The 21950-nt window shown below is 37.2% G+C and overlaps 1 protein-coding gene across 9 annotated transcripts in view; it reads left to right on the top strand.

Annotated features, from left to right (window-relative positions):
- LOC106032217 (uncharacterized) overlaps positions 1–21950 on the top strand; it is a 170672-nt gene that overhangs the window by 18136 nt on the left and 130586 nt on the right. For 3 of the 9 annotated variants that reach the window (XR_010831496.1, XR_010831497.1, XR_010831498.1), the window contains exon 3: positions 14919–15152. The exons of the other annotated variants lie outside the window; for them this stretch is intronic. The gene's annotated coding sequence lies outside the window, so the exon portion shown is untranslated. The remainder of the gene's footprint in view (positions 1–14918; positions 15153–21950) is intronic. 9 annotated transcript variants of the gene reach the window in all.

The following is a 21950-nucleotide window of genomic DNA, read 5'->3' as shown; positions in this document are numbered from 1 at the left end:
AAGGTTGCACAGGTGAGCTTAATACTGATATGTTCTAAATTTTGAGTAAGACTTTGCAGCATGTGTCATACTTTGTACAGATTTTAATGTAGCATCCTGTTTACAAGGTAGGATAAAGTAAACAAAGTAAGACCTTCCTGAAAAACAGAATTGTCATTAGGTGGAACTATATGGACTGCTACATCGGTATTAACAGATATTTTACAGACCTGTAGCACAGATTCTTGCATGTCTTCAAATGGAGTATCTGGCACCAGCCATAAGCTGTCATGTCTTTTGTGGGTTGGCCACAGCATAGAGAAGATGCATGCAATTTAGCAGTGACTTTCCCAACCATATACCTACAGCAGAGGGATGTTGAAAATTGAGAACTGTGTGTCCTCTTCCACGTTCTTGTGGGAAGTAGTTGTACTAATTAGTTTTCTGCACACTTTTTCCACTACTTTGCCCCTTCTGCTCTTGTCCATTAGAATATCTCACAGCAATCTTTTCTGGTAGTCCTTTGTCTGCTGTCAAACCCTCCCATCCACACTGATTCTCTTTTCACTCATTTTTTTTTATGAGCATTGTGTCTTCCAACCCTTCTTTTTCTGAGTTGTGTGTGTAACAAGAGGAACATTGAGAACACAGGAAGACTGTTCACCTCTCTTCTGTTCCAGTGCCCAGTGCCATAATTGTTTCTGGCAGCTATGAGGAGCTGTTGCAAGAAAAAGCTGTGTTCAGTTCTGGAAGACAAAATGGGAAGGCAGATTCCATAAAGGATGTTGCTTGATACCCACTTTCATTGGGTACATGCAAAGGCTTTCACTGAGCACGTGCAAACTCTTGATATTTGTCAGAAGTTTATAGCTTGTCCAAACAGGGTGAGACTGCATAGTGACAGTGAAAAGCATCCTGCCAGATTTTAATTCCTTTCTTCTAAGAAAGAAGGCTGAAGACCCTCTCAGTGAAACAGCTGTAAGAATTTTTTAACACAAGCAGAGCTGTATAATTTAGCCTTTTTATTGGTTCTTTTACAGAAATGGGGTTAAAACCATAAAATCAAAGTGTGTAATGGCATACGTGTTTAGAAGGCTCCTAGAGATAGCAGCATTTGACTAACAGTACAGAAATTTCCAGATTTATCCGTAGAACAGGAGTTTCTAGGAGAAGAAACTTTTCTGGAAAAAAAAATCAGCTGAAACTTTTAATGTGTATTGGACTCTTGACATAAAATAAAGGTCATCAAGTTTCTCATCAGCATGTTTCTTTTGGGAACAGTGCAGCATTACAGTAGCTCCAAAATGTATGAAGGATGGGAAACTGAGATAACCGAACTCTTTGCCACAGTATGACCCTGGGTTTTTCCTCCCACCCAATGTAAATGATCCTTATCAGTGATGTGGATGAGGGGATCAAGTGCACCCTCAGTAATTTCACAGACAAGTTAGGTGGGGCTGTTGATCTGCTTGAGGGTAGGAAGGCTTTGCAGAGGAATCTGAACAGCCTAGATTGATGGGCCTAATTCTTCATTAGGAAGAATTTTTTCACAGAGAGGGTGATCAAACATTGGAACAGGCTGCCCAGGGAAGTGGTGGAATCACCATCCCCCCAGAGGTATTTAAGAGACGTGAACATGACACTTAAGGGACATGGTTTAGTGATGGGACTCAGTAAGTCAGGTCGATGGTTGGACTTGATGATCTTGAAGGTCTTTTCCAACCTAGATGATTCTATAAACTGTACTGAACTGTATACTTCTATAAATTGCATTCAAATGTTTATTATTATCTCCTTCTGCTTGGACTATTTCCTTTTCCCTGTTGTGTCATATTCTTTGCTCTCTGGATTCCAGATTCAGTCAGCTCAGCTTAGTTTGCAATGTTTCATGAAGCTGTAATAAAAGCTATGTGCTCATTGCTACTAGGTAAATTAGTTCAGTTTGCTGTTGTGATAATTTGGATAATCAGGTGCCTCCCTTTCTCCTGAAGGAAGTGCATTGTTTTAGTTTGTCTGCAATTAATAAGATTGTTTCTTTTCTGTTTGATTTTGAGATATTTTTAGTGAATTAAATGATTTTGATTTTAAGCGAAATCTTAGCTGGATGGAATTAAAGCCAGACTCTGATGACTAGCAGCAGCAGCAATCTGAGAATTACAGGCATATATGCTTAATACCTCCCTTGAGAGTAGGAAAATTCTTCAAATGTTGAAACTGGCTTAAATAATTTAAATTCATAAGACTGGTAAAATTTTTTTGGCTGATAATGTTAGTCTGATTTCTTCACTTCCAATTTAATGTAAAATATTTGAAATAGTTGCTATTAGCATATTGATTTATTTGAATATCTTATTCAACAGCATGGTTTGCATCCTTATACTACTTGCATCTTAGAACTGATGAGGTGACTATTATCAAGTTGCTATAAAATTATAGTTTTGTCAAGCAAACTATTAAGGTTTTGGACATACTGTTTTTTGACATACTGGTTTTTGCTTGGTGTAATAAGAACAAGCAAAATTTCTGGCTATTTTTCCTTTTTGTTTCTGTGAAAACTGTAGGGAATGATACAGTGATGATGATGATCTTGGCTGGAAATGCTAATTCATTAACACTTTTACTGGGAATGAAGAAGAGAGAAAAAATGAATGAAAAATGAATGGGGCACTGTGACTGCATTGCAGAAGGCCAAGTTTTAAATCCCTGCTCTGACGCTAAAATAAAGGCAGACAGTGATGCTTCTTTGGTATTACTGAGTCTCTCTTCCTTGCTCTAATTTTATGGAAAAACTTTGAAACTTCTGAGGTTAATTGTAACATGGAGCAGAAATATTTTTGAGATTTCACAGTTTCACAGGAAAGGAACTATTTACCACCTAGCTATAGAGTCAACAAATATCATGAAGTAAAACCATTGTCAGCAGCATTCACTCTAAGTCAGCTTTTGTCCACATCTAAAATTTCTCATTCTTAGCCACAAGATATCCAGGATATTAATAGGATGGTGCTTATGTTTGCTTTACAAAAATGAAGGTATTTGGTCTAATGATAATGGAATCTTTAGGAATAAGAAATGGAATTTTACAACATGAAAGCTGTTAGGTAGTACGGACAGTACATTACGCTTTCATCTCTTTTTTCCTTTGACCCATCCATTTTCTTTCTGCATGATTTCAATACCTAATATCTCTGTACTTCAGCGTTTGTAGGACATTGCTATCTACCTTCTTGCAGACAGAAATAAGGAACGCTATATCACACGCCCATTTGATTCCAGTGGTTTCTGTTCATTATTAGTTCTATGATAGCTTGTTTGGGGATTTCCTGTGAACTTCTGCGCTACCCCTATCAGCCCTCCTTTACTTTCTTTTTATCCTCCTCCTTTAGTCAAGCAGAGATCAGGTCTTTCTGTTCTGTCATACAGTCAAGCCACATAACTATGAGTTTGCTTTATTGTAAATACTTTTAAGTATTTATTTATTTATTTGTTTGTTGTTTGAATTCAATTTTATGATAAGAGAAATCACATGCCGACATAGACAACACACACGTGAGCTATATTTAAATAATACTGTGGATGTTGTCAAGTTCAGCAATCACATAATAGGACTTAATATATTAACATGACCTGTGCTGATGGATTTGAGCTTCTGTGTATGCACCATGTTTAATTACATGACCACACACATTTTGTTTGACAATGCTCAGAACAGGCAAACACATACTAAGGCATGATTTCTGCTGTTGTAAGCAAGCTCATAGTACTGCATGTTCCAAAAGTTGCTCAGTACAAACTATAAGAAAATGATACTTTCAGTTTTGTTCTTTAGATAGTAACCTTGAATACAACTCTTGCTTTGTACATAAACATCCCTGCAGTGTTTTAAATTGAAGTGGATCTAGGTCCAGTCACTGGAGCGGGTCAGGGAAGCTGTTGCATGTGCTTCTTCTTACTTCCATGCAGAACCCAGGAAACATGGAAGAGGAGTTGCCTTTTGGGGACTTGAGGGGGAGGGGAAAGGCAAACATATATAAATACAAGGAATGAACTGGGACAAGAGAGGAGAGGGATGGACAGTGGGGATAAAAGAACTGTGATTGTAGGTGGAGAAAAAGAAGGAGAAAGAGCCTGGGAGCTTTTTTTTGATGGAGTAAAGTTGGTCCCTCATATGTTTACATTTAATTATGAGATTACACTATTTTTCCACAGAATTCCTACCTCATGCAGGATGCACTTAATGAGCAGCTATTAAATATATTGCTTTACTCTTATCATGCATGGCCTGAAGCCCTACTTACTGCAGACATTTTAAATCCTCATCCAAAGGCAGAATTATTCATTTCTTCAGAGATTTTTGTAAGGCCTATGTTGCTCTAACATTTTAGGTAGGGTTGCACCAAACAACCCTAATTCCAGTACTTGCTAACTTTTCAGTACTTAAGGTTGTAGTCTTAATATTCTTTTAATGTCTTGTTATGTATAATTATACATATGCATGCATATTTATACTGTATGGTGTGAGCAAACAAATTGGTCTTACTGAACAACATAAAATTTTCTTTTGTAAGATGTGAGGAACAAAAAGTTATGTGAGGGCATGAAGAACTCTAGTAGTGACTGGCAATAAAAGAAAGCAAAAATATTCCTTACTATTTTTAACCATTGTGTTACATCATGTAATTTTGCAGCAGATTAGTCATCACATCAAAAGGCTGATGGAAATAATAGTGAAAAAGACTTGGCGGACTTTGAACATGTATGAGGTAACTCTGTAAGAGTGACAAATGACTTCTGGCATTTTAAGGTGAAATGGAAAAACTACAGCCAGAATGCCTCTTTTCTGATACCTGATTGAAGTATGGTGATACCAGTGGAAGTTTGGAAGCTTGTACTGGAATTGGGTAGAGTAGAAGCATGCCAGTTACTGTCAAGTAATTTTGTCATTTTTAAGTATAAGGTAGTGTGGTCTGGAGGGCCCAAGGGAGGGATAAGCAAGACAAGGATCTTGCTGGAATAGCTAGGAGTATTATATTTAAGAGAAGGAAGGTAGTGATTACTTAATCTCATCACTGTAATGGGACAAACGTCTCCTCAGTAATATGTAATAGCAGATAATAGTCTTGAATATTCTTTGAGAAAACTCACTTTGATTTTTCTACAGAGCTCTGCAATAACATTTTGTGGTGCTGATTTAAAATTATTGACTGGCTAAAGTTGACAGTTCAGAGCTGAGCTGAGCAGTTGCCAGTAGTGAATCCCTGGAAATGCTCTATGTCGAGCATTGTATGGTTAAAATGAAAAGAAAGGGGAAAAAAAAGAATTTGAACCTATTTTTTAAAAAATTTATTTTAGGAGCAAAATAGTTTCAAGAGATATGAATAGAAAAATTTTAGAAAATTACTGTCCTGTTTCTCACTCAATTAAATTATTTGATTTGTCTGTCTTATTTCACATATCCAACATTTATGTTTACCTGTTGGGGTTTTCAGTAGGGCTAAAATGAATGGAAGCAAATAAAGCAAAACATATGGACAGTGAGGAAGTAGATGAAGCCTGCTCATGAATATATGAATTAATATTGGACTGATCAAAACAATATGTATCCCCTTTTTTTAAAAAGGATATAGCAGGTATGCATATAGTAGTAGTAACGATCATTTTTAAGGGAATTGGCTTGACAGAAAATGAGGATAAAATTTATTTAACGTTTTCAATGTATGATGAAAGAGGAATCCCAGCGTTTGTTGTTAGCTAAATATTAATAAGAAGGTTTATTTTTTGGTTTATTATATTTATTGCTTGAAGCAGAAAAAAGTAGCTGAGCAAAAATATATCTAAAAGGTTCCCTTTTCAGTAAGATTATAAAATAAAGATGAATATAGAATAGTATGCATTTTAATAAGTTACATAGTGCTTCTTAAAATCATATGTTAAGAACTAGTCTTAGAGATTTGCCCTGTCTCATTAACAACTATTTAATTGACAGAATATGAGCAATATTCAAAGTGCCCTTTTGTCTGGATCAGTGTTAGCTCCAATTTTATTTATTGTCCCCATTATTGAAGAAAATGGTGATCAGCATGTTCGGTTATGTTACAAGTGATTTTGAGGCTGCAGTTTCACAATTGGTGTAAACCAGTTTAAGTCTATTCTGCTACTGTCCCACCACTTTTCTGCTCCAGGCAATGGGTTATAATGCCTTCTGCTGGCACCAGCATTCATGCAGCTGTGTAATTGGTTGGATCAGAGAGCTGATCTGCCTGAAAACTAATTAATTAATTTTGGTAGTTTTCAGCTGAATAGAGTCAATCCATCTGATCCCAGCAATCTAGTACTGGCACAAAGGAGGGGACAAGGGCTCAAGGAAATAGAACTTTCCCTTTTGGTGGCAGCGTGGACGTGGATTGTGAAATATCCTAGTTGTGAAACTGTGCCTGAATTGTGATGAACAGCATGCTCTAGAGAGGATGGAGAAATAAAAAATGAACTAACAAGTTGTAAATGGGTACTGCATAATCAGGGGAAGTGTTTGTAGGAAACAAAACATTCAGTTCTGTTTATCATGGAGTGAGAAGGGATTATTTTTTCTCCATGAGTCTAATCCAGTTCTCTTCAGAGTCCATAGAAAAAGAAATCAGGTTTTCAGTGTAAAGTGGATTAATTCCTGCTTGATAGTAGCATGTTTCAAAATGAATAGCTAACAGAATAATAATTGCAAGAATTTTGCCAAAGAAAAAATTTGTTACTGAATATGCATTAACAAGTGAACTGATCTTAAATATAGTTATTTGAAACCGAAGCCATTAACAAAGCATATCATAGGTACAAAGTATAGTATGGCTTGCTGTTTGAAAAAAATATTTTTAAAGCTTTTTTTTTTATTTGGCTAGTAGAGGTCAGGTAACTTATACATTATTACTTGTGTGTCCTGGTCAAATACATGCTGTAATTTGCTTAAATTCCATTTTCTGATGCAAATGCTTATAAAGGGAACATGTAATTTTTTATTTTCACTGATATTAAGTTTAAAATTAGTTCCTGGGCCATAGTGGCAGTACTTGCTGAGGTGAATGCAATACGGATGCAATCACAATTAGTTATTTTCTACATCATCTATATCTTGGTGGAGGTAGGGAGATTATAACATTTATTTAACCTGGAAAACTGCAATTCACTTCTAAGCACCAAATTTCCAGAAACGTTGGAGAGTGCAATGAAGAGGCTGGGTTACAGAAATTATTTAAAAGATTATATGCTTTCAATGCAGCTGAGTGAGTAATTTGCTTTCCTGGAAAAGATTCTTGAAGTTAACTTTAGGATTCTCTCATTTAGCTGTTAGGTGAAGGTCAGTGACTAAGTCTTGCTGGCCATGTTATCTACTTTCCTTTTTCCTCTTTTGCTTAACCCACCTTCCAAGGGTGCCCTACTCATCTGATAGGCATCCAGAATTAGATTTATAAAGTTCTCTGGTCTTCTAAGTTGCTTTTCTCAGATTCATATGATTCTCCCCTGCCAACTTAGCCTTCTGTCCTCCACCCATCCCTGTTTTGATTCATTTCCCTCATGCCGCGTGCCTAAATATTGCCCAACCCATGTGGAAAGTCCTTAATTCTTGTCAAGACAGGGTCATGACTAGCCCACCCAGGAAGATCAGAACCAAGGCTCCCAAACTGGGAACAAGGCTCGCCCACCAGTATAAAAGCCATTATTCCCTCATGCTCATCCAGGCCTTTGGGTTAGCAGACAGTTGGAGCAGAGGCACAGAAAGTATGTGTTAGGAGAGATGGGATAGACTAGGAAACAGCAATAGATTTATCAGGGACATGAGGGGGAAGATGTGAAGCACACAGGGGACAACCAGGGTGGGAGGACGGGATACAAGAGAAACTCGACTGAGGTCGAACGTATGGGACAGAAAGGGCCAGTGGGTGAATAGGATAGGGGAAACCAGGCTTACTTACTTACTTAGCCAGTATGTTTCCCCTTAGTTGTGTCTGGTCATTTGGAGGAGCTGGGGAAACAAGCTTGGCAGGGGACCAGCAGGCCACCTACTCCAGCTTTCTCAGCCTCATGGGGGAGGCTTGAATTGAAAAGAATTACTGAGTAGACTGAGGCTATGCAGTGCTTAGTTGTGGGACAGGCCCACCCTCAGTTCTGTGATGCCTTTGGCCACCTCCATCAAAGTCTTTGATGAATATTGCCCTTGGTCCACTGGCTTATTTAACTGTACTGCCTATCAGTCCACATTGACCAATCCATAGCCTGTAGGATACTTGGAAAATTAAAAAAGCTAGTAAATATTAAGAGGAACAAATCAAGTTCCTTGGGGATTTGGAAAACTGAGGTCTGGCTGTACAAGATTTTTCAGGAAAGGCAACATTTTGAGGATGGCATGGACATGTAGCAGGATCTGAATAAATATTAGAAAGCTCCATTAACCCCAGCTGTGCCTTCATCATACGGTAGTAGACATATGGTATGAATATAATTACCATCTCTTATACTAGCCTCTGTTTTATATACATCTGTGTGCCCTTTCTGGGATCTGCATACAATCTGTTTCCAGCCCATGAGATATGCTTGAGCCAAGGACAGTTCCCCAGTAGTTTTATCTTTGCTAGTGCTTTCCAGGCAGCAGACATTTCCAGCTATTCTGCTACTCTACTCATCTGCTCTCAGGTAGCAAAAATGTGATGTGTATAGCGGTATCATTTCCTAGGCACATTTTATTAGACAGTAGCTTCTGTTGCCTATCCTTGGAGTCTGAACGTATCATCCACCAGAACTATTCTTCACAATAGGCTACTAAAGACATGCTTTCCTGGAAATGAATGGGAGGAGGCAATGGTCATACTGGGAAAGCTGTCATTATTTGTTAACTTAAATCTTTTTGAACTACATAAAATAGGGCAAACTATGTGGCTACCTGCACTCATGTTGTTTTGCAGATATTTCTTCTGTTACCTGAAAGAGAAGGCTTATCAAACATAGGAAAAACACCATTCTGTGGCCTCAGTCTTTTTTCTCATGCATTCTTCCACCCGTGGCATGAAGAGTCCCTTTTCTGGAGTTAAGTCATCACAGTAGGCTTTACACAGTGCTGCAAATTTCTGGTTCAAAAGCAGTTTCCTCATTCTAGTCAGGCTATGCTATTTGCTCCTTTTTTTGTGTACTTTATCCTATGGCATCTAGCCAAGTAGCATAAGTTCCTATGACACCTTCTAAAGTCCTTGACCTTTCTGATGATTGTCTGGCAGTGTATAATGAACTGGAGCAGCTGGTCCTAAATACATGGCCCTCCTATGTGATTTTTGTGTCTTGGAGTTGTCAGCAAGGTGGCATGTTTTGCTGTGAAGTGGCTAATCTCAGTTTCCTGCCTGTGTTATTGGACAGACTTCTATACAGACCATCATTTTGGTTTTCTCAGTGTTGTCAGTGGAGGATGTTCTTAGGAGTTTGTGTATTAATTAGCAAGTTTCCTTCAAGAACCCTCTTAGGCAAATGGCTACATCTACTTGTTTCCTCTCAGAGCTCATCACCAGTTCATATGGAATTACTACAGGAGAGGAACAGCAGAAACCAGGGTAAGACAAGGATGTATGTAAGAGCTATGCATTGTCCAGAAGTAAAGAAGGGCTAGGGAGAAGAAAGAGTGCCCGTGGCTCTGCTCAGAAGTAGTGGTGTGCTATGACTCTGAGTTGACCAGTGAAACAGCCTGGAAATCAGACTCTGGTGATGATTCACGTCTTGGAACTGGAAGACTGGGAAATAAATCGTAAGTGGAGAAAGAAGAGATTTATTTGGCAGTTAAAAATGGCCTACTGTCTTAGCTTAAAAAGCTGTCTTAGTATATAAACCTATATTCTGTTCATATTGAGTCAAATCATCTCGTCTACTCAAGTCCTAACTGTACAGTAAGAATGCAATGTGCTTTTCAATTAAGATGTTTTAGGCACAGTGACCTAAGATGAAGGACAGCCCATTACCTCTCCCATGTAGCAAGCAGATGGAACTGGCATGATTTAGTCTGGGTCATTGCTGAGACAGGTACTCTGGTAGAGTTCCTAAGGTGAGCACTTTTGTTCTGGGCTATGCATGCAAAGTGTAGTGAGAGAGGTAAATAGAGAGTTGTAACACCTCTGGCCATCAAGAGAGACAATCCTAATGTGGATGTATTCAGTAGAATTTGCACATCTTGCAAAGTTACTGTATCTCAAAACAGACAGATATTTAGGGAAAATGTTTTGTAGCACTTTCACAGAGTAATAATCTGGCAAAACATCAATTAAACATAGAAGTTAATTATAACACAATGTCATAATGAGCAGAATCTTTAGAATAATGAGCAGAAAGGTAACAAGATGATGTCGGATAGAACAGAATGCATGAAAGGTGAAAATATCAAGGAGACAAAAAAGTTTCCTAGGAGCCTATAGAATAAACTTCCGTAGGAGTAAACTCCCACAGGAATTAGGAGAAATCCTTTGGCTTCAGTCTGCTCATGATGGTATAAGTGAACTGAAAAAAACAATTCTGAATGTTTTAGAGGCTTCAGTGCAGACCAGGTTTGCTGCAGTGAACCTGTTTTAAACCCTTCTCTGGTCCGCTGGTCACTAGTAGCTGCAACAGCTGCTAGAACAGGATGACAAAAAGAATTGAAGGCAGATACCAGCTCCACTCAGAATGAGAGCTGAGGGCCCTCACAAAATCAGTTCTGGAACCACAGTCCTGCACGGACAGTGTCTCTTACTTGCGTTAGTTTTCCAGGATACCTGCACGATCTTACATTATGGAGCTCCAGTGTGCAAACATTCAGCCCCAGGCCTGCCCTTGACGTGTCCTCTATACGTAGATGTTGAGGTAGCAGATAGCCTGAGGTGCTGAAACAACATTTTCATTTTAATGGGGTCCATTCCTCTGGCATATTTATAACTGACTTAGGTACACTGTCTTCTGTCCTTTTGAGCTTTCTTGATGTCTCAAAGAGGACTGATTTTACACGGTCTTACTGATCATATAATTGTATGGTTTATGTGGAACTAGGGCATGAAAAATATTTTAAAGTGTATCTTGGGCATGTTACTTCTCCCAGTTAAATTGATGTTTGTCATAATTGACTCCAGTCCTGTTAGACTGGGCTCTGAGATTGTAATTAAGAACTGCAAGGGGCTTATTTTGTTCAGAATTAGTTTTGAGACATAAGTGCAACATCTTCCATTCCTTGTAGCGTGCCTGGAGCTTCTCTGTTTATATCATAGGACACACTGGTACTGTTTTAATTTTTATCTGGAAACGTAATTCTTGTTTCCTTTGGCTGAAATTGAACTGATGGAAATTACTGCTTGTAATGTCATGCAGTTACTAATTACCAGGGTAGACAACATTTCTCCAGTGTTCAGGAACTTGATGTATAGTTATGTCAAACAGTAAGTAATACTCCTTGAAGCCTGTTTCTTTATTCATGACTAGCAGATTCTAGCATGACTAGCATGATTATTTTGAGTAAGAACTTTCTGAAGCAATAACATTACAACATCCAGGAGTTTTTCATCTCTTACTCCAAATCTTCATGTTGTGCTTTTGAAATAAATTGGAGTAACAGAAAATGACTTACAAGTTCTGTTTTGTTCATTTCACTAAAAATGCTACATTTGCATGAATGTTCAAGTCTTTAATACTTCAGAATCTTTCATACTTGCTTTCAGGAAGAGTGTTGTATGGTAAATCAAATTATTGAAGATGCCTGGAAAGACTATTTCAATTGACAAAAAGTTAGATAAATATTTATTTGGCTACATTATCAACAAGTAATTTTCTTATTGTTCTACAAACTGTGACAAGACATAAACTGATAATATCACTTCTTTGACACCAGTAAATGCTGCAATTCTATTTTAGTCCTTTCTCTGAAAACTTACCATTACTTTCTAGAATGCTGATTTTCAAACTCAAAGAACCTGATTTCTTTAAAATACAACATAATTTTTTCTGGGTGACAAGTTGGAAATAAAATCAGTTGGTTTTGTGAATGATCACATTCAGAAGCTTAATTTTCTGATTGTACTCGTATGTTTTTAGCTTAAGTCCAAATATAAGCATTTGCACCCAAGCGTTTCCAATATGCAACATGGTGCTAACTTCAGTAAAATTAATCTAAAAGCAGTAAGAGAAAAAACCCAAAGGTTTTGATCACCTCAACTTCAGTCATGTTGTCAAGCTTTCTCCTGAAGCTAATACAATTTTTAAAGGCTGCAGAGAAAAAAAAAAGTATATAATTAAATTGCTTCATCATAAAGAATGAAGGGATGTCATCACAGGAACAGGAATTGCTGCTTTGTATTTTTATGTTCTGTGACCATCGTGGGGTTCACTGTTACTTCAGTCACCTTTAGATGTGTACAGATGTAGTTATGCAGGAGACTGAAATTGCTATTCCCCTGCCCCAAGATATACAGTAATTATGTGAGTATGCAAAGCATTAAGCTATGAATTGATAGTCAGAGATACAGCTGCTAAAAAGCAAATATATTTTGTGTCCATAGTAAGTATGCACATATACATAATGTGCATACTGTGTATATGTGTGTACTATGTATACCTTCAAACATATTTCTACAACTCTACAGAGTATTTTCTAAGATCCATGAAAGCTATAAACTAGCTATATTTGGCCATAGGAATGGCCCTTTATATGAATTATTTTGTACCTATTGTAGTATATTTGACTAGATGATCTTGGAGGTCTCTTCCAACCTAGACGATTCTGTGATTCTGTGATTCTGTGATATTGTCTTCTCATTCTCTTTGTACCTGCTAGCATTTTGGAGCTGTCTATGAGGGAGCTAGCAATAGCTTTCTGAAAGTGCTGAACATCTTTAATCCACATTAGAGAAGTTGGTCCAAAAGGATCGGACAACCTCTGAGCTCACATAGAAATATACGTGCAACCTCAAATAAAATACATATACAGAGCTATCAGAGTAGATGAAGGATAGGAGGATTCAGCAACACATGCAATATATATCAAAACATGAAAATTCCTGGTGGCAACTTAATGTTCTTTGTTTTGGGGAGGAAGTGACTATTCATTAAAGAAGAACAAATTTATATTTTCAGATGGCTTTCCTGCACCAAATGGTTGCAGGTGAAAGTGAGACTGATTTGCAAATATAATAGGTGACATTATTAAATAATGTATTAAAATGCATCTCAACAAATATATTTAATTTACATAAGAAGAGGTATTAGTATGTCTCAACTGTTATTATTTCACTTGCAATGCAATTGAGACTGAAGAGGCTAATCTGAGGTAGTTTTTATTGCATTGGCATTTTCCCATCAGAGGTCCTGATTTCAAGAAATTTGTAAATATTGTACCAGAAGGAAACAGGAAGGGTAACTTCTGATATCTACTTATATGACAAATATGAAGTAAATAATATTTTTAGAAACATCATAAATTATTTGAAAACCATCATGTTTCCTCAAAAACATTTTCATGATATGTAATGTTCAGTTTTAAAAGGAGCTGGAAAACCTTCTGCATTCCTTTTCTATTTAAACCTTAAACTATATTTCCAGTATTCTGATCTCTTAAAATTGCTAGTATGATTCCTTATGCTTGTTCTTTTTCTGGTGATACTTGACTAAAAAAGAAAGTTTTGATGGTTTATTCTCATTGTATTTACATTAATGGTTTGAATACTTTGTAGTATTCTGTAAGAGCATTACATATTTTTTTTTGAAAAAAAAAGTCATATAAGCTTAAAAGAAGTATCACTGAAAAATTTTAAGTTGGAAGAAGAAGAAATTAAAGGACATGTCAACTGTGCTGTGTGCTATTTCTTATAGCCACATTTAAAGAGTTTTTATAGATCGTTGGAAATACAGAACTAAAATACGTAAACAATTAATAAAATATGGAACATACCATGAATACACATCAGTGAAACTCTGGAAAATGTTAGAATAAATTATTTTTGTGCAACTTGGTGTGGCTTTTGCTTTGGAAATCAAGCATCAATTTTCTAGTTTTGACTGAAATAAGGACCACCCTGAAGCCAAGCTTAATTGAAATAAATCCCTTAGGAGGATCTATTTATCATTTTGTTATAAATTTGGAAGCTAAAAAGGACATAACAAAATATGCAAATGAGAGGTGGAATAACTTTTACGTTAAAACAAACACTTAATTTTTGGTGTTTTGATTTTATCACTGACAACTGATTCTTTGGGGTGACAGAAAATTACATTAAAATGCTTCTGAAAAATTGTCAGTCTTAATCGGGATACATGATACTAAGAGATGAGGGGCTTTAGTATACCAAATTTTAGTCATTCTTTTGTAATGAAACACTTCTGGAGAGACATAAATATAATTAGAACCCTAAGTCCATTAATATTTACCAACATGTATAACTCTTTTCATCTGTTTCCTTGTGTTGATAACGGAGATACTCTAGAAATAATTATCTTGTAGGAAAAAAATCATGACCTCATTATGTTTAGTATCCGCTGTTAGAAGAGTTTTGAAATACTGAGCCAATCACTGTCAGGCAGTCTTTAGATTAGCAATTGATATGGAGTGTGATGTTAATCTCCGTTGGAATGCCTTTATAATGAATAATTGGAGTTTGGAACTGAAGGAAAATGTTATTAAAACTATGATATCACTCTGACTAAGTATCAAGGTGATGTTGGTAATAAATCATTCCAACTTTTATATCAGTTCATCTAATGGATGACCACTGTAGAAAAAGGGGTCTTGCTGTTGTTGATACCTGCCATTGTTTTAAAAGCAAGTTGTGAAAGCACTGAACCAAGGTAGACAGTATTTTTAAAATTAAATTTTACATTTTGTTTCCATGTGTCAGCACAATTTTGTAGAACTGAACATCTTCTGTTGATCATATATGTGTTTTGTATTTGCCTTTTGTCAGGGTAAGGAGATGAACCAAGGTGTTCCCACATTTCACTTCTCACAAAGCTGTAATGTAACAAGAAGCTTGAAAGAATACATACAAATGAGTAAAAGCAGACAGCTCAGGTTCTCTGATGCAGTTGTTCTCAACTTCAGAAAGGCCCAGAAGGTGCAGAAATTCCTGTTCTTCATTGCTCAATAGGAAGAGAAAATGCTGTTTCCATGCTGCGTTCAGCTTGTCATGAGGACTATGGTAGGTTTTTCTACTTTTCCTCACCCATCTTTCAAAGGGATATCACTTATTGACCACATTTTTAACTGTTATCTGACAGCTAATTGTTGGAATATATTTTTGTTGATTCACCAACCCCTTTTCGAAGATGTGTGAAATACGTAAATGGGTGGTCCCTGTAGAAGTACTTAGGTTATTTCAGAATATTTTTGGTATTTCTTGGCTCTGGCAGCATGCTATTTTTCTGCTGTGTGCTCTGGTATATCTTGTCATGTTTTGCACAGAGCTGTTTTTAATAGTGATATGTACCTGCGCATTTTCTTGTTTGCAAAGCACAAGTTTTGCGTACAGTTTTGATCAATCAACCACATGGTTACCAAGTAAAAAAAAAAAAAAGATCCTGTGCATGATTACTCCTATAAACTCTTACGGGATTTAGTATCTCAAGAAACAAGAAGTAAAGTTGAGAGAAACAAAAATCTTTGTTTTTACATGGTTGCTACATACATAGCTGATACAACTGCATTATAAATACAGTAAGTAGTGCCAGGCAAAGTAAGAATAATCATAGGAACATGCTGTTACCGCAGATACAGTCATGGTCAATATGGTAATGGTCCTTGGTGTGAAGAATGGTAACAGGTAAGGTTCTAAGTACCGCATCCAGGTTTGGGGCCCCCAGCACAAGAAGGATGTGGACCTGGTAGAGTGAGTCTAGAGGAGGGCTACAAAGATGATCAGAGGGCTGAAGCACCTCTCCTATGAAGAAAGGCTGAGTGAGTTGGGGATGTTCAGCCTGGAGAAGAGAAGGCTCTGGGGAGACCTCATTGTGCCCTTTCTATTCTTAAAGGGATCTTATAAAAAAGAAGGAGAAGGACTCTTTACTCCTGTAGATAATGATAGGACAAAGGAGAATGGTCTTAAACTAAAAGAGGATAGATTTAGACTAGATATTTGGAGGGAATTCTTCACTGTAAGGGTGGTGAGGTACTGTAACAGGTTGCCCAGAGAAGCTGTGGATGCCCCATCCCTGGAGGTGTTTGAGGCCAGGCTGAATGGGGCCTTGGCCAACCTGATCGAGTGGGTGGCATCCCTACCCGTGGCAGGGGGTTGGAATTAGATGATCTTTAAGGTCCCTTCCAACCTGAGCTGTTCAATGATTCTAAGCCTATGAAATGACAAGTTGCTCTGTGCTTGTCAGAGGCAGACAGACAAAAATGGCCACCTTTATATTGTCCCTAAGAGACATCTGTGGCGTGGTTGCCTAAAGAGCTTGATTTATAAAACTCCCTTGAAGTCTGTGATTAATCAATTCAGTACCTGAACCTTTTGATGCAAACACTCCTATTTATGCTTTTGGTTTCACATTTAAGTACAGGAGGATCTAATTCTGAATCATCTCACAGAAAGAAATAGCATTTGCAGTTGATCAGACATCTCTCTGTAGGAAAAGGTGATATATGGAAGTTGGTCTGCTAGGGACAGGCTGTTGTGAGTATAATGAATCTCCTGAGATGTGTAAAAAACAGCATGCTAAGATGACAGGTGCTTTACAGCCTCCTCTTGCGCACCTTGCAGTCATAGTTTCTGTGGTATTTCATGGCCTTAATAAAATGTCAGGATTAAGGTGTTATATGCTTTTCATTTATTTCAGTATTTTAAAAGCAAAGTGCTGCACATAGTAATAAGTTCAAATTATTCACCTGAACAACCTCAGCACCATAAGTTAGAATTCCATGCAGTGAAGTAAAGACCGTAACTCTTACCTCTTTCATGTGTAAGAGCATGAGCACTGGTAATTATTTATTGTTATGTATAATTTTAATCTTGAAAAAAAATGTATTTTAGTGATATTAAAATTTTTCTAAGGCTTATATCCACTGAAATTATGGGAACATTTTGAAGAAAGTTGTTTTGAAATTGGAAGGAAGGTGGCTTGAGAATTTGCAGTCAGTTCATCACTGGAATAGTCAGTTTATCTCTGTAAACTTTGATCATTGTTTTCCATTCCTACAATTCTACTAGAACTTAACTTTATTATTGTAGACTCATTCTTAGCAATAAAGAAATCTTTAAACAATGTAATGTACCATTTATAACTAGCGTCTTACGGATGATCCTTGTTCATTGCCAAGAGCAAGGGAGTGAGATTAGTCAGGTCAAACAAATCCAAAAATGTCATCTTGTTAACAGTTGAGCTAAGTAAAATCTACTGAGATAGATTCTCAGGGGGAGGAGGCAACTCAAAATATAGCAGAGAAAGCCTTAAGTGTTTCTATATATTACACCTTAATAGCATATAGTATTCTTTAACTCCAGGTTTCTGATTCAGCAGAGCTCACTGAATGTATGCTTGCATGATCAGACCAGGAAGAGTGCACCTTTATTTTACAGAGACAGAATGTAAAAGCAAGTGGTACATTTATAACAAGCATTAGTTGGAAAATATTCTGTGCCCCCATGTTTAGCCAATTGCACTTGTTAATGTGTTCAATAGGAAGTTCCACAGTATTCTATTCATTTCACACTATTGTAAGAATTCACATTGATAGACTATTTCATACTCTACTGTTTTTTGATAAAGCAGATGGAATTACAAGCTAAGAAATAATGATTTAAAAATGGCATAAAATGTTGGATATATTTCATTTGGATCTGTGTGAACAGGTTTGTATTGGGAACCGATTACACGAGCAATTCCATTATTTATTATTTCTGCATCTTTAAAATGCTGACTAGCATGCAAGCTGTCTTCATGGAAATCCTAATTACACAGTTATTCAGTCAGTTTATAACATGTTTTCAATTTTCACTACATATTCTGCTGTCAAAAAATCCTCTGACATTTCGTTTTATGGAAATATTTAAATCATAACACCAAGCTACTGCACTGGAACTCTGGCTTTTGGAGACAAGGATGGGCTGGTGAAATTGTTCTCTTGTAAGTGGGATGTTCAAAAGAATTCCCAATTGTTTTCAGTAACAGATGAGTTAAGTCAGGGTGTATTTGTTTGTTCAGAACTTAAGTATATCTTTATGACCCAGAAGTTATTAAACTATTCCTGCTGCTATAACCTAGGTGCTTTTTAAATATTTGTTACCAGATCAATCTTTGGTTGTATCTTTTATATTTATACTTAGAAGGCTAATTTTTGCTCATGCAAAGTTTCAGTGGAAACAACTAGAGAAATCCTTTTACTTTGTACTATACATTGATCTGTGTTTTAGAATCATGCATGATTTCTTTCCAACTTCTGACTTAATAAATAACAGCATGCAATATTGATAGTGTCATTAAGTAAGGCCTTAAAAAATGTACCTACAGACAGGGACCAGGCTTGAGAACTCTCATGAAATAGCATCTGTTACCACCATTGTTAAAAGCAGAACAGTGGGCTCGATGGACCATTCTCTGACCCTGTAAAGCATTTTGTATTTTCTTGTGGTCTTATTGTTAGCAGCTCACTTCTGTTAACTCGATCTGAAGTTTTTATAGTCAAAGACCTTAGCTTTTGCTACTGTTAACAGTGTGTAATGCCCCCATCCACTTGAGTTTTCCCCTCTAAAATCTTCTGAATATTTGTTCTGTTCAAGTCTAGAACTGCCTGAGTCTTGACTGTCCTAAATAATTAGGTACATTGCTTGTGCTAACATCCCATCATGATTTATAAAACAGTTATTGCTCTCTTTGTCCTGCCTGCAGGGTCTGAGAACTTGCACTGCCATTGGCATGGAAGTAATGGCATCTCTTCCTTGTTGAGTTCCACATAGTCTCTGGGACTGTAGGAACACTTCTTCTCACTTTAATTTTAAATGTTAATGCAAAATGGAACAGGTTCAATGAAGAGAGCATACAAACACTCAGACCTTAAAAGGCTCTGGTGATTAAAAAATCTCCTGGGATGTGTATGCTTGGAGACAGAAAGAGAGAGAAAGGAATCTTCTGCTGCCTTTATGACTTTGTCAAATTGTTTCCTTTATTCCAAAGACCTTCTGAATGAGAACATTATTTCCTACATTTGTATGTATAATCTAGAGCTACAATCTCTAGACTTTTCTGTTCGTGCTTGGAAGGAATTGACCATTACTGACTTGCACAGTATATTAAATGTTTCTCGAAAGCTTATAAGATATATGCTGCAGAAAGTCTCACTTCTGAAGAGTCTCACTAGTGTCCTGAATGACCAGACTTCTACTCCCAGTATTAAAATAACTAATTTCAATAACTTCCACCTCATCTCTTTCTTAATGATTTTGCAGTAACTTGCAACGAGCGAGTACAAGCTAGCCACTGCATTTCCTGAGTGTCCTTTGGTCACTATTGCATCACACGACTAGAAATATACTCCGAATAATGGTCTGACTCACATTCCTTCCTGGCCCATTGTGGAAAAGTGGGTCCAGGAATGAATTTTGTCCAGTTGCGTAAGAGATGCAGGTGCAAGGTTGGTCTTTCCAATCTATGTATAATGATACGAACTTGGCACATTTTGCTGTACTGTGCAATGTATTTTACTTCATGCATAGGAAAATACAATTTTAATCCAAGACACTGCTTGAGTGGACTTGCATAATCAGAAGGGTAATGATGATAGCATATGAAGTGTCAGGAAGTGACGAATAAGATGCTTACTTTTGTCTGTAGGTTTTTGTATGCATTTTTCTGCTTCATTAAATTTGCTCACACACTTCACAAGCTATTCCTGTGGATAGTGTTGCTAGCTATTATTCTTCAGAAGTTTCTAGTGAGATTGCTGTGTTAAGTATACTATGGAAACTAGACAACAAAACTCCTTCTTGAATTTATGCCATACTTTCTACCCTATGTTTATTGTTCAGCAATGCAAAATGCTAAATTGCAGTGATGTCAAGTATTACCATTCATTTTGCTATTACATAGCCAGGAAAATATGTGGTAGATCGCTGTTATACAACATTGGAAGACTCTAGCCAAAATTCTGAGAACCTGGACTTCATGAATCTCACAATAATGATTTTCAATTATAATATTCAGTCATTTCCTTATTAGCGTATGTAAAGAGCTCATAATCTCAACTAGTAGTTAAATGGGTGATGTAGTGCTAACTCAAGGGCAGAGTAAGACGATACTAACTTCTTTGGCTTTTACCTCTGAGATTTCCATTGTTGGGGACCTTAACAAGGGCAATGTAGATTCACTGACAGGCAAGCAGGCAACTCTCTAAAATCCTGTTTTAATACTGTGCATTTCTTTGCATTCTTGGTCTCACTTTTTTTTCACTGACCTTTTACTCCTTTCAGTTTGTGTCCCACTGCTGAAGTCATTGCCACTAAAACTTCCCTCTGCCAAGGTTTACTTCCTGATATTGTCCACATAAATATATTTAAAAGACTTACACATAATAAATAAATAAAGAGTAATTGTTCAGGTTGTATATGTTTACTGGCTCGTTTGCCCATTTTCATCTAATTTTCTAATAGTCCTGTTCTCTTCAAATCTTGTAAAGCTTCAGATATATTTAGTTTAGAGTCATGATGTAACAGAGTCTCACAGTTACTTCACAGAGTATTTTGGCATAAAGGTTTGCTTGCTCCAAATCATTTACATGACTGGGGCTTAAAACTATGAATTCTATAGGGCTGGAACATGTCCTTTTCTTACAAAATCATCACACACCATAAAAAGGGTGTTAAGGTACTTGAAAGCATCCAGAGGAAGGCAGCTAAGGAGGTGGAAGGGCTGGAAGGCACGTCCTGTGAGGAGAGGCTGAGGACACGTGGGTTGCCCAGTCTGGCGCAAAGGAGGCCGAGAGGCAGCCTCCCTGCCCTCTGCAGCTCCTGAGGGGATGCGCAGAGCGAGGTGCCGGTCTCTGCCCCTTGGTCTCCCATGACAGGACACATGGGAATGGCGCAGAGCTGCCCCAGGGGAGGTACATACTGGACATAAGGGAACATTTCTTTACTGTGAGTGTGGTCAAACACTGGATCAGGCTTCCTAGGGAGGTGCTTGATGTCCCTGAGTAGATGAGGCCTGTCAGTGTTCAAGAGGCGTTTGGACAATGCCCTCAATGACACGCTTTAAGTTTTGTTCGGCCCTGAAGTGGTCAGGCAGTTGGAATAGGTGGTCTTTATAGGTCCCTTCCAACTGAACTATTCTGCTCAATTCTATTCTGCCACTTTATTTTCAATTTAAAGATAATATTGATACAGAGAAGATAGGGATGGAGCTGAACTGAAGGTGTCAATGAAAACCAAGTGTTCAAAAACTGTACTACACTAAAATATTTTTAGAGTTACTGTCTTCTTGCAAGAGATGTTTTAAGACTTTCCCTAGTGTCTAAGTTTTTCAAGTCATAAATGGGAATTGTATGCAATGAAAAGAGACTTTGGCTATCAGTGTAATATAATGGCTCACAGTCAGTTTCTTGTCATGCTTTTTTAGGTCAGCAGATTCATTCTCAGTAGAAGTACTTGCTTTATGGAGCTTCTAAGAATCTCGGAAGTCTTGAAACTGGAAAACAATTTAGATGTTTCTGTATGATCTCAGGAGAGCGGCAGTTTTTGATGTCATAATTCTGATATTTAGATTTTTTTCAGCATCAGAATTCAATGTATATTTTAAACATAGTACAAAGTCTTCCCATAGTAATAAATGCTTTGGTTTGTTTAAATTTTTAATTAACAAAAGTCTTAGTATTAAAGCTGTCTATAAGGTAGCATAACACAAGACAGTAGTAGGCCAGGGCTGTCAGTTTAGTTCCTTTGAGCACTGAAATTGAACTGCTGGCTTTATTTATTGCTAGCTTTGTGAGTTACGTATTTTATATTCTAACAGTAAGT

This window comes from Anser cygnoides, chromosome 4 (assembly GCF_040182565.1).
Source record: "Anser cygnoides isolate HZ-2024a breed goose chromosome 4, Taihu_goose_T2T_genome, whole genome shotgun sequence".
Classification (NCBI taxonomy): Eukaryota; Metazoa; Chordata; class Aves; order Anseriformes; family Anatidae; genus Anser; species Anser cygnoides.
This window is presented reverse-complemented; position numbering and strand designations above follow the sequence as displayed.